This window comes from Podarcis gaigeae, assembly GCF_964106915.1.
Source record: "Podarcis gaigeae genome assembly, chromosome: 5".
Lineage (NCBI taxonomy): Eukaryota > Metazoa > Chordata > Lepidosauria > Squamata > Lacertidae > Podarcis > Podarcis gaigeae.
The window spans coordinates 16046707-16060879 of record NC_139681.1 but is presented as its reverse complement, the minus strand read 5'-3'; the positions used below and the strand labels follow the sequence as shown (position 1 = coordinate 16060879).

The 14173-nt window shown below is 42.1% G+C and overlaps 1 protein-coding gene across 1 annotated transcript in view; it reads left to right on the top strand.

Moving 5' to 3' along the window:
- NDST2 (N-deacetylase and N-sulfotransferase 2) overlaps positions 1–14173 on the top strand; it is a 76479-nt gene that overhangs the window by 20636 nt on the left and 41670 nt on the right. Inside the window, 1 exon segment of the mRNA XM_083738308.1 lies at positions 803–994. The gene's annotated coding sequence lies outside the window, so the exon portion shown is untranslated.

Here is a 14173-nt window from a genome sequence, read left to right as displayed (position 1 = left end):
ATAGAATGAAGACATATACAATTCCTGAGCTTCATTCTTCAAAAATGCCAAAGCAATAGTTATTAGCAGATTATACCCAAGAGTTGTATTTTTAGTTGTATCTTACCTCTATTATTAGGGATGCACGCGGCGCTGTGGTCTAAACCACAGAGCCTAGGGCTTGCCGATCAGAAGGTCGGTGGTTCGAATCCCCGCGACAGGGTGAGCTCCCGTTGCTCGGTCCCTGCTCCTGCCAACCTAGCAGTTTGAAAGCACGTCAAAGTGCAAGTAGATAAATAGGTACCGCTCCTTCGGGAAGGTAAACGGCATTTCTCTGTGCTGCTCTGGTTCGCTAGAAGCGGCTTAGTCATGCTGGCCACATGACCCAGAAGCTGTCTGCGGACAAACACTGGCTCCCTCGGCCTATAGAGCGAGATGTGCGCTGCAATACCAGAGTCGTCTGCGACTGGACTTTACGGTCAGGGGTACCTTTACCTTTACCTCTATTATTAATTATTTCTAACTAATTATAGATGTATTACACCTTGATTTTTATGTCTTTGAAATAGTCCAAATTAGTGCCCATCACATTAGGGGGCCCTGCGAAATGGCTGCTTTAGGCAGGAGTAATTCCTAGTGGATGAGGCATTGCAGTTGGTTCCATTACATGCAATCTCTTTGAGAAAGTGAAGCGTATGCTATGCCCCTCTGAAATCTTATCAGGTTACAGCATGCTTTCAGCTCAAAGCTGTATTTTGAAATGATATGTCATAGAATAACAGGGATGAATAACCCCAGTCTCCTCTTGTTCTTGGACACTTAGGTTTCCCAATACTAACGGATTAGAAGAAGGCATTCTTAAGACCTCCAGTCTGGTACCTTTGTAGTGGCTGCACTGGCCTGCATGTCTTTGCTATGCAAGATCTCCATCAGACAATACCAACAAGCACCACCAACTTGTTTCTTACACCCAAAGCTACTGTGTGCGAGATGTGCTCTTGAACAGCATTTGCAGGTAAGCAACTTTCACTAATATCTATTGATCTGAAAAGACCTAGTCCTGGAAGACAGAGTGTATGGGCCACCCAGCAAACTCTATTACATGGACTTCTGCTTGCTCAAGGGACCTCAACAGCAGTCTTTGTGTGGGCATAAGGTTTCTGGATTTGCTTGGAGCGGGGCTGTTAAAAATCTCTAGCAGTTGCCATGCTCCTTGGATGGTTACTTGAAATTGTTAAAATATGGGAACTTGGCGAAAAGGAGGCATTCAGTCAGAATGAACCTGCCTTGGTTTTGCTTTTATTTAGATGAAGGTGGAGGAAACCTTTTCTAGCTTGAGAAACAATTTAATTGTTCTGTGTTGAACTTTTTCATCTTGAGCCGTAATTATATACCACATCTAAACAATAGGTTGTACATTGGGAACCAATCAACCTTTCTCCTTCTAGCGAAAACAGCAATAGACCATGTATGGACTCAGGAACCCCAAGCCAGCCTCATCCTCAGTTCTCTTTGGGGATCTAGGGGTCACCTACTAGGGCTTCAACCTTAATTGAATAAATGACGTTGCTTCATTAAAAATTTGAATCTGTTTAATTGGGCATTGCCCCAATATCACCCAATCTTTCATTTTAAACCCTTGTGACTCTTCTTTCCTTTGCATGTCCCTTGTTCTCCAGAAAATGGAAAGTCTTTTTCACGCTTCCATAGACACTTGAGAATCGTGCTCTGAATTCTCCTCTGAGAGTTCCTCCCATTTCTTAGTAGGGGGCATTATTGGAGGAAGCGGCACAGCATGACTTTGCTACACTCATTTTTCGCCTCCCTGGTGCTATTTTATAAAATGAGGATAAAAGGTGCTGTTGGGCACCTTTCCCATTGGGAAATGGATTACCCAGAGCCCTCTGCAAAGATGCTGGGGCCTTGTGCTAATATCCCTATTTCTGGTGGGAGAGGGAACCCAGCCAAGAAGGCACACTTCACTGCTGCTGGCACAACCTTTTTGTGTTTTTTTAATTGGTTCCTGCTTTGTTGCCTGGATGGGCATAAAAAAGGAAAATTTATTCCAAGATGGTCTTTGGGAAGAGCTGAATGTATGCCTGCAATTACGTGTGAAAGATCATATATTGAGTTCCACTGGGGTTTGGAGGTGGGTAGGTGCGAAACTTGTTAAAAATCACTATCTATCTATCTAGCAGAAATATATGCAGCAAACATTTGTCTTGCTAAATATTAAGAGGAACCCCAGTAAAGAGACAGATGTGATAAGAAAATATTATATAATCAGTAAATTAACCAGCTAAAATCTGGTAAATAATCAGTTTTAAAGTTTGTTTAATTGGGTTGCAGCCCTATGAAATACTCAATTTTAATGTGCGTTTAATTGGCTTGCAGCGTGAATAACTACACTTCTTTTAATGGAGCCCTGACTTTAACAAGATAAGCAAACAGCTTATTGTGAGTGTTAGAGAGGTGTTAAACCCATTCCTTATCTGTGGTTTATTGGCTGCACATTGCACACGCATCCCAGTGAGAGACCAGATGATACCCTCCCTTCCACACACACACGCACCACAGGATCAAAATGCACATTTTTAAGCTTGAGGGGGTCAGAGAGGAGAAGCTGTAACAGTATAAGAATCAAAACACCCACCACATCTCTGCCCTGCTGCTTCCTTGTTCAAAAATCCTTCAAGCTGCTTTTCTATTTTACAAGATGGGTGACACCTGGCTTGAGAGCAGTACCTGTGAAAAGGATCTAGGAGTCTTGGTTGACCACAAACTTGACATAAGCCAACAGTGTGACGCGGCAGCTAAAAAAGCCAATGCAATTCTGGGCTGTATCAATAGGAGTATAGCATCTAGATCAAGGGAAGTAATAGTGCCACTGTATTCTGCTCTGGTCAGACCTCACCTGGAGTACTGTGTCCAGTTCTGGGCACCACAGTTCAAGAAGGACACTGACAAACTGGAACGTGTCCAGAGGAGGGCAACCAAAATGGTCAAAGGCCTGGAAACGATGCCTTATGAGGAACGGCTAAGGGAGCTGGGCATGTTTAGCCTGGAGAAGAGGAGGTTGAGGGGTGATATGATAGCCATGTTCAAATATATAAAAGGATGTCACATAGAGGAGGGAGAAAGGTTGTTTTCTGCTGCTCCAGAGAAGCGGACACGGAGCAATGGATCCAAACTACAAGAAAGAAGATTCCACCTAAACATTAGGAAGAACTTCCTGACAGTAAAAGCTGTTCGACAGTGGAATTTGCTGCCAAGGAGTGTGGTGGAGTCTCCTTCTTTGGAGGTCTTTAAGCAGAGGCTTGACAACCATATGTCAGGAGTGCTCTGATGGTGTTTCCTGCTTGGCAGGGGGTTGGACTCGATGGCCCTTGTGGTCTCTTCCAACTCTATGATTCTATGATTCTATTGCTGTTTTAAACTGGTATCAGGAGGCATTTTCAGGCTTGTACATATTGCTATCTCTTGCTTGTAAGTGGTTGGTTGATTCAGTAACTATTTGCTATGCAGCCCTGTACAGTAGACAGTCCTGGTCCACTCAAAAATATTTCTTAGTTGCTTCAATGGGGATTATTCTAAAGTAAGTGAGCTTTAATGATGCCCTTTCAGTTCCATGCCTGGAAATAGACCTATAGAAATGCAACGCCTTATTCACTTCCTAACAACTGGTCAACCCTTTTTGCAATGTTGTAGTTAATGCTAACTTGGCTGGAATAACTTCTCTTTTTCCAAGAAAACAAATTCAGACTGTGATCCTAATCACTCATGCTAGTGAGTGAGCACCATTGACTTGCCTCTGAGTTAACATGTATAAAATTACGCTGCAAGTGAGTGTTGAACAAGATCTTTGTTTGGGAGCCATTATCCACTGTAGTTGGGAGGCAACATAAGACCTGCAGGTCATAGTCAGTATGTTGTGCTTCCTGTGTGTGTTTGCCAAACTGAATATACAGCAGGGCTTTTGTGACTTTAAAGCCAGCTCTGGTGCTAGTGTTTGCTTAGAAAGCTGGAGAAAGCATTTGTCACGCACCGAAACGTTTCTAGATCTTGAAACTGACTTCTCTGCTCTTCGGAGAGCCAATGTGTTGTGGTGGCTCCAGTGTGGACTATGACCAGGTTGGGCAAGGTTCAGATTGCTGCTCAGCCATTGGGCTCATTGAGTGACCTTGAGCAAGGCAGTCTCTCAGCCTAGTCTCAAAGGAGTTGTGAGGATGGTGGGGGTACACACCATATACGTTGCCCTACATTTGTGGGAGGGAGGAAAATGTTATAGAAGGTATGGTTATGGCCACATTAATAAATGTATAATTCATTATAATCTAATTAAATTATGGTGCGCCGGGGTCAATGAAGTTAGCAGATGATGGATATTATTTTAAAATATATAAGATGTCCAGTTAGTGATCTTCTCAGATTAGGATAATACAAACAAGCTATTGGGAGGGCTTATAAATAGAGCAGTATTGTATCAAATGCCAAGTATGCATGACTGCGTTTTGAATCAGGCTCTTGCAAAGGGGCAGGTTTCCTGATTTATGTATGTAGTATCTAGTATGTAAGGACCCTTTTTTTTGTCCCACCACTAAGGATGAGCCTATTAGTGAATATTACAGGCAAGGATTTTCAGTGGTGGCCCCTCAGTTGTGAATCTCCTTCCCTGGAGAACTCCACTTAGCTCCTCCCCCCACTAGTACACAGGAGAAACAAACCATAATCTGTTCCTTGGTGTTATGTCCAAGCTAGGGGTTGTGGTTCGTTTCTCATAAACACACGACTGTAAGTAAACCAAAACTACTGTCTTTTTCACTCTATAAGACACACCCAACCATAAGACGCACCTAGTTTTAGAGGAGGAGAACAAGAAAAAAAATATTCTCTCCCTCTCTGCGCAGTGCCTCTCCAGTGAAGCGAAGTTAGAACAGCAAGAGGGATCGCTGTGCAGCGAAAGCACCGATCCCTCTCGCTCTCCTGGCTTCTGGGATAGCTGCGCAGCCTGCATTCACTCCATAAGACGCACACACATTTTCTTTTACTTTTTAGGAGGGGAAAAGTGCGTCTTATAGAGCGAAAAATGCGGTAATTGTGGTTTTCTTGGAGTTTAAAAAGATCACCATCCCTAGTTCAACCATCACACTGAACAAAGTATCATAGCTTGCCCGTTTCCAGTCACAAGAGTGCTTGCTAAACTAAGGCTATAGATTGGAATGCCTCAGTTCTGATTTTTTTTTATTTTTAAGAATGATGTTTTGTGGTCTTTGTAAACCTGTTTGCTCCATTACTAAGATATTTAAGACAAACTGTCACTAGTACATGTTACTTGAGTGTGATTGACAGCGCTCTTATACCACTTCAGAAGACAATGGAATGTGCACCTTGAAGAGAGAGAACATGCTTGACTTCCTGCTTAAGTCTAAAGTTAAAAGGCTTCATGAAGAGCATTAAGTAGTTTCACAGTGCAGATCAAATACCGATTACGATGGAGAAAAAACGTGACTTGGAAATGTTGAAGAAAGTTATTTCTGCTTGATTCATCTGTTTTTAAAGGAGTGGTGAAAAGAAGATAAAAATAACCAGCCAATTCTACATAATCCTCTAGTTCTTTGTGACTGGCTTGACTTTTGCACCTACTCACGAGCCAAGCTTTCCCACGCGTGCTATAAGCATTCTGTTACTTCCTGGCTTGGATGTGTGTGGAGTTGGGCAAATAGTTTAAGCTTCCCAGGATTCCGGTGTTAGCTTCTAGCCCTTTCAGTTACGGGGGAAATCTGTGAATGTTACCTGATTACATGTTGACTAGACTCCATGAGGACTACAGGAAAATAAGCAAATTTATTTATTTATTTACTTATTTATTTCATAGGATTTATGTACCACTTGATTGTTTTTTTAAAAAAACAACAACAACCAACCTTCAAAGCGGTTAGCTAAGGAAAAAACAATATACATATCTGTCTGCTTTTTATTTAAATGTACATCTAGTTTAGCCCCTACACAATCAGCCCTTGAAGGAAATTAGAGGAAAGCATTGATATCTCACAGAAGATTTTCTCTAATTAGTGTTGGACAAAGCAACACTTCCATTGTTTCTCAAAGCCCTATCTAGTCTGACAAACAGGGATGCAAGAGCTGATGGCTGTATTCAAGTTAGAGAATGCTTATTTTAACATGCCAATTCACTGCGGTGTACCAAGTATCAAAATATAACAAAACCGAGGTCCCTTTCTGTCATAATTTGCTGCACCCAAAGTGTTGTAGCTCCTGTTGTCCCTACTGCAAATGACTACCAGCCACCCAAGTGTTCTTCGCCCCTAAACCTATGGGTAGGATTCTACAAGAGTCGGCTCTTAGAACACTTACAAATATCTTCCTCATGAAAATACGTGTAACATTACTCAATTGACTTTGTTTAATCAAGGTCATGGCTTAATATCAATGTCTAGTTACAACATAATTGAAAAAGATTTTGCCATAGTTTAAATCTTCTGGGTTGTACACCTATTGCTCCTCTGCTATGTATGTGATTATTCTCTCTGCGGAAAGTAGCAGTGAACACAGCTGGTTTTCTGTCACCCTCACCACAGGCTTAACAGAGTGTCTGCTTGACAGATTGCGATTGCATACATGTGGATACAAATACTAGGAGATAAAACACTCATTTAGGTTCATTTAAGGTGGATGCAGGGACGCAGGTGGCGCTGTGGGTTAAAGCCTCAGCGCCTAGGACTTGCCGATCGAAAGGTCGGCGGTTCGAATCCCTGCGGCGGGGTGCGCTCCCGCTGCTCGGTCCCAGCGCCTGCCAACCTAGCAGTTCGAAAGCACCTCCGGGTGCAAGTAGATAAATAGGGACCGCTTACCAGCGGGAAGGTAAACGGCGTTTCCGTGTGCGGCTCTGGCTCGCCAGAGCAGCGATGTCACGCTGGCCACGTGACCCGGAAGTGTCTTCGGACAGCGCTGGCCCCTGGCCTCTTAAGTGAGATGGGCGCACAACCCCAGAGTCTGTCAAGACTGGCCCGTACGGGCAGGGGTACCTTTACCTTTACCTTTAAGGTGGATGCAGCAACGCTAATTTGGCATGTCCACATAATTTCAAAGGCAGCTTATGATATGCTATCACTAATATGCTACTTAATACATTATAACACACCCAGTCTAATAATTCTCAAGAGCTTAGAAACAGCACAGAACTTTGTACAAGATTACAAAAAGGAAAAACTTTAGAGCCATTCCACTTCCCTATGTGATATTGCCACCACTGTCATCATATTGCCAACCTCAAACACAACACATTCTGATGCTTAGCATGAATGCAGATGCAATGTTTCTCTGAGGACTGATTATTATTATTATTATTATTATTATTATTATTATTAATCCTTAGGGTTGGGGTTAGGAATCTTTGTTAAAGGTTTAGACCTTTAAAAAAACGGTTTGTTGTTTCTAATATGTTTATATTATCTGATTGTAAATTGTTTTGGTGGGTGCAAGATGTGGGATATCAATTTTTTAAATAAATAGATGTTTAAATCATGTAGACAAGAAGTGTAAAAGGTCTAGCACTAGTTGTCTTGCATCTATATATACTTTTCTGTCAGGTGTCAATTGTAGCCTGTTATCAGGATTAAATATTTAGGAATCCTGTACTTTTCTAAAGGCCGTTTTGTGCCATAATGGAATTGGGTTAAAGACTTTGGGCCACACAGAGAGTAATACATGTGCAATCAGATACCACAAAGCACCTGTTGCACTCAGGTTTCTGTCAAATCATTGCAAAGTGGAAATTCAGGTCTGATTGATGCTCAAAAGTATGAGGAGGTACAAATCCCACAGATCTGTTTCTTATCAGGTGTTCCACACAGTAAACAAATGCTGACTGATGGCAGAGCTTTTGAACAGATAAGTTTCAGATAATGGAAAGAACCTTGGCTGTTTCTCATCTCCAGGTTGGCAGCTAGATTTATAGAAGCTGAAGAACACCTGAAATTGGTTGTCTTTCTCGTGATAATGACAGTAGAGTCAAAACAGGCCCGTATAGTGGAGGTCCTGGGCAGGTATCTGCCATTAGTATTGAGTTTAGCATGGTTGCTCATTTTAGCTTTCTGTTAGTGAGAATTCAGTGGTTCCTGTTTACACTGCTGCTGTTTCTAAGTATGTCTGGGTTATCTCAAAGCTGTGGGTTAGTTCTACGCAAGTTTAATCAACCCAGGCTGCTGATCCTGTGCCTTACCTATGGCAAATCTCAGCTGTTTTTCAGTGGCGAGTGGGGACTCCTATTAGAGCTTGGAGGTCGTTGGAACAAGCCAGTTTAGTGCCAAACTTCCCTTTTGGTTTGTCACTCACTCATTGTTGAAAATTGTTCTGTTGTAACCGAGTTGAGAGAAACTGACAAGCAGATGCCAGTAGCTATGGCTTCTTTTTCACATCACAGAAGAAAATCAGTGTTGACACATTTCACCTTCGGAATAGAAGCATTAAACGTTCATTTTCCACATTTCATGAGAACTGTTGCAGTGCAAAGTCTGACTTTTTTGGTGCTTTCTTTGATGTAATTCTACCAAGATATACTATGGAGCCCTCTAGATTTAGATCAGTGGTAGCCTATGTGGTTGCTTCCAGATGTTGTTGGACCACAATTCTCATCTAAGTATGGCATATGCTGATTGGTTCATGGTGGTAAATGTTCTGCCTGGGTTTTTACTATTTTACTTACCGATTGCAAATCATTGACCATCTCTTTTATTGGAATGTATAAGAATGTATTTTTTATATCAGGATTTGTAGTCTTCGGTGTTATGTTTTTATTTAGATACATAGTGCAGCTTAGAAAAGCCATGTTTTGCCCTGGATATTTTAAACTGTGGAAATGTTTGTTGAATTGCCAGTAGTACATCTAAACAGAACGTCTTAACATATAAGAACTCCACCACGCACATCTATGAACATTGTTGTATTATAGTTCCTCACTTACATGATCTGTGGGTATCTCTGCTTCTAAGAAGTGGATTCTGTTTGAATATGGATCTTAATCATTAATTTATACTTTTATTGCATTTTGGGGTTAGATAAAAAGTTGTGCATTGCTGTGCTGAATATTTTTCCTGGCTAGTCAAGCTACTTCAGGATGGCTGCACTCTTGGTGACCCATCCTTACTGAACTTCTGGATCAGACTCGTGTGGCTTTCCACCTTCCCATTCAGCACTTCCATCAGGAACAATGTATCTTATTGTTGGGGTGTGTGTTTATCTTCAACCTATAAATATTGCTCTCTGTGTGTGCATGACGGAAGCTTCAGTAAAGTGGTCAAGCTCACCAACACGAAACTGTTGCTTTAAGTGGGGTTGTTTTGCTTGGCATACACAAAACACACACTTTATATAGGTTGCACAAAGGCTTTTCTTCCTCTGGTCCCAGAGGGGTTTCTGTACTTCAGAGCCCTTGCTGAACAAAATCCACACATAACTTCTTAGTCAATTTGCACAAAGTCCTACAACAGCTTAGAGCAGTGGTTGCCAACTGGTGGTCAGAGGAGCCCATGGGGTCCACATAACCCACCTGGGGGTCTGTGGCACCACTCACATAACAAATACTACCATAGAGATACCATAATTTTCAAAAGTAGGGGGTCTGTGGCTTGGCTTTTGAAAAATGGGGAGATTGCAGTACTGAGTTAATTGAGAACCACTGGCGTAAAGTTTTTTGAGTCCTGAAGTCTGGCAATTCTCCAAGTCTTCTTCTCAAATGAGCTCTTCTCAAAGTATTCAGATAACTCCACTGTTCCATGACAGTCCACTCCTTCCTGATAACCACCCACTACCCACACCATAATCAGAGCTCTTTTATACAGAGGTTAAATACTTAATCTGCCCAGTAACACTGATAAGGAACTCATCAGATTCAGCTAGTTGCATCTAGGGAATCAGCTCTTTCCTCACTACTAATGGAATTAACCCATTAACACTTATAGCTTTTAAAATACACAACCCTTGAGCAGCCATATTCCTGGTTTCCCAGTCCTCGGAAGAGAACAGAATGATTTTATGATCTGACAGTTAACTAGTAGCATGGCTCTCAGTAGATCTCCTTAGTGTGTGATTAAGTGGTGTGAGGGCATAGGGGTTAGCAAGCCTGCGTTTCTCCTTAAAGAGAAGGGTGAAGTTTTGCTGCCTTCTCCACAGATGTTAAAAATATCAAATAATCCATACTCTAGCCCTTATTGTAATCATGGAAATGAATGATTTATCAAAGCTTCTCCCTCGCGGATACCATCTGTCAAGTGCAGAGTGAGAGTGATGTTTGCCTCTGCTTCCTTGCAGTCTGCTCTTTGCTGTGTAAGAGATGACAAGTGTCAGGTGCAGGGAGAGCAGGGAATTATTAGTGCAAATGTTAGCCCTCTTGGGAAAAGATGTTTTAACTCCTTTAAAAGGACCTCCATCCCCTCCAGTCAAGTAATCCTTGTTAGAAAACCACTATCTGAAATGCCACCACAATAAAAATACTAGTCCAGTAATTTTGAACCTGTATTAATTATTGTGCCATCTCAGATCTGCACATTTGTAGTGAGACTGGAGTGATTTCAACAGTGACAAGGTGGGATATCACCGAAAATCCTTTCTTTTTCAAAAGACGAGTCACAGGCGAGGTGAGGGCACACTCAGAATTGTGTTTCTTAAGGGAAGCCGAATATTGCCCATAATAGCAGATGCACAAAGAATGTAGTTATCTTTTCCCAAACAAAACTAGAAGGATAATCACTTACAGGTGTAGCAAAGTTGCTAAGTCAGATTACCTGGTTCTTGACATTTGAAAATCAGAATTATTATAGAATAATGAGATAGTCACAGTGAAACTTCTTGGTTCATTATTGATTGACAGACAGAATGTGTCAGAAGATGCCACCTGTAGCTTGGCATTGGCATTTTGGGGGTTTAAATGGGTTTCATTAGGTGCTAGGTAAAGGTTTATCTATCTAGAGAAGTTTTGTGCTGTCTTTTTACCTTTACTGTTGTTACAGAAGTGCTGACTTGGTGTCCTCATAATGTCATTAGAATGAGCACAATGTCATTTAAGTGTTCTTAAATCACATTTGAAAGGGAATGAGAAGTGGGTACCCTTGGCTGAATTGTTTCTAGAATTTGCCACCTCAACCAGTACGATTCCTTATCCATAAGACAGGAACTTTAGTTAAACACATGTTTAGGAGATCTGGAGCATGCTACTGGTTCTTGTTAGACATAGAAGGTGAAGGGCAACAGCCAGTTTGTAAGTATTGAACCTTGATGGCATAGTTCCCTAGATCAGGCCAAGTGTTCTGTTCTGGTTCTGCAGGAGGAGCCCATGGAGCAAGGCAAGTCAGTTGTTGTAGCACAAAGGAGAGAGAGCTGTTGCTGAGCATCTAGCTCTGCTTTTCAGCTGTTACTTCCAGTCTTATCGCTTCTATTTTCTGCCCCCTTTCGGAGGACTAGGGTCAACACTCTGGTCTGAAGATAGGCACTTCCTCTGCCTGGTTAACTCCTTGACTTGTTGGACTGGCAAGTTAGTATGGAAGGTGCACAGTTCATCAGGTGAAGGTGCCCATGAAGAACCTTGCTGCAGTATCCTGGGCCCTGGTGCGGTGACATCTAGTTCCGTGGCTGCTACCTGTCAGCCTCTACTTCAGTGATCCCCTCAACACTAGCATCAGAGCCAGGAACCCAGTCTGGCTCCTTAGCCTGTGTATTGGTCATTGCTGGACTCCAGAGCTATGACACCAAGATCGATCTGTCCCAGGACTCTGCTTCAGCAGTGGCCAATCATATAGCTTCCAGTGCATTATACTAATCCAAACTGGGTGTAACCAGGGAATGGATGATTGTGGCCAAGCTATTCCTTGTCTCAGAAGGGCTGTAACTGACCAATCCAACGCAGCTGGTGAGAGGAACTTCATGATAGCAGAAGCCTCTTGGGACACCAAAAACATCACTAGATAGGACAGTATCCCTACACTGTAACCCTGTCCAGAATAAGCTGAAGGCTTCCTCCCAGGGCAGAAGAATTACTCACCAGTGTTTTGTCCTACTTGTCTGGATTGAACTGGAGGGCGCCAAAATATAAGGAAGGAGAAGAAGCGGTGTGTGCGTCAGAGAGAGAGAGAATGTCCTAAATCAGTGGTTCCCAATTAGCTAAGTACTGTGGACCCCCTGTTTTTCAAAAGCCAAGCCATGGACCTCCCTACTTTCAAAAATGTAGATATCTCTATAGTAATTTTTGTTATATGAATGGTGCCACCATACTCTCCAATATGTCCCAGTGCAAAAACCAGGATGCGTGTCTTCCAGGCTGTGCTCCTGTGCAAGTCATGTGACCCATGCATGTGTTTTGGGGTGTGATGATCTCACATGAGATCTGTATCTGGCCATGATCTCTCAAGCTTTTGAACACCGTGCTCTTACATGAGAGCACGTCCCCCCCAATGGAATTCCCTGGACAGTTGACCGGTATGTGCCATGAACACCCTGAGTGGGTTATGAGGACCCCTTGGGGTCTGTGGACCACCCATTGGGAACCACTGTCCTAGATACAGCCCTGTTTCTTGTATGGAGCTTTAGTAAAACGTGTGTTCTCTTCTTGATGGTGCTCATAAATCAGATCTATACTGAATTATTCCCATTTTGCTCTGTCTCATTATGTATTCTGACTTTTATATAGTTGCTAGTGGTTAACCACAAAAGCATTTCAGGTTATGTAAATTCATACGGTTGCTGTTCTTTTGAGTCTTCTTGTTTGTTTTTTTACAAGCAATGTTTCTATCAGAACAGTTAATGTTTCAACACTGAAACTGTCATTTTCCATTTTAATATGCCACTCCTCCTCTGGCTCTCCATTTTGTTCTGTTTAGTTTTTTGTTAAGTAATGGAGAACGACTTTTGCATAATTTCTTCAGAAGACAAAGTATAATTAGCTGTTAAAAGCAAAACATATCTGGAGTGGAAATAGGAAATGCCTATCTTTCATAGTTCTTTGGGGCTATATTATTATTATTATTAGTAGTAGTAGTAGTAGTAGTAGTAGTATTAGGCTCTGAAAACAATTTCTCTCTTAGCAGAGGTATTTACTTTATTTCAGAGCCCCTCTCAACTGAACTGGATATTGCCTTGAGATACAGCCATGCCAAAGGGACTTCTTTTCCTCTGGTGAATAAATCCACCAGGGAACCTTCATACTTTGTCATTTTCATGTCTTTAAGCAACTGTGAGCATGTGACAGCTTGAAAAAGCCAAACTCTCCGGGCAGCTTATCAGTGCATACCACAGTGTAGTGTCAGGTGCTGTTGTCTGTCTGTGTGGCCCCCATTAGTCCCCTCCTTTTCTTCTCCTCCTCTCCCTTCCTCCTTACCTTATTGATGTGGCTTTTTGAGTTGTCATTCTGCTTGGCAGTGTGTTATAGCGTTCTTTTTTTAATTCTCTTGCCATGGAAACAAAAGGGAAAGTCAGGGTTGTTGCCTTCCCCCAAACCTTGCAGCACTACTACAATGTGCTCTTCTTCAAGGGATAAGGTAGGATTTGCTTCATCTGTTCTGTGTGTGAATCAGCGGAACGCTTGTTTAGTTTCTTCTAAACAAGAAATGCTTTTGTTTTGCTGCCAGATTCTTTTTGGGTGCTCAGCGAATGGAGTTCAAAGCCTTGCCATGGTCAAATGTTTGGTGTGTGTAAACGGATTTGATAAGGACTGGAATGGATCTGCAAATCCTTAGTCAGAAGAGAAATGTGAGCTAGATAGGTGTTGTGATACGAAGTGTGGAATTCTGCTATGCCCAGCCTCTCTTTGGACAGCACTACAGTTCCTACTATTTCTGGAATTTCAGTGAGTAATGTGAATACTTTCCAGAGTTGTTCTGGGCAAAGGACGGGGTCCTTCCCTTCATGTCCTTTAAATCTATGTAGACCTTGCTGTATTTTACTGGGGGTGTAGGTTGTTGTATACACACACCGTCTCCATCTCAAATAGATGGGAGAGGAGTAAACACATACCTCTGTACAGTATACGATTTAAGGAACTGTGTTTTCACAGACTGCTATTGACAACTTTGGAGTAAAGAAAAAATCAGCAATGGCATTTAATGACTGCTGGGCAACTTAGCAACTATGTGCTCAGTGAAAGAATGAAAGGAGAGGCATTTCACTTGAAGCACTGGTCATGTAGAGC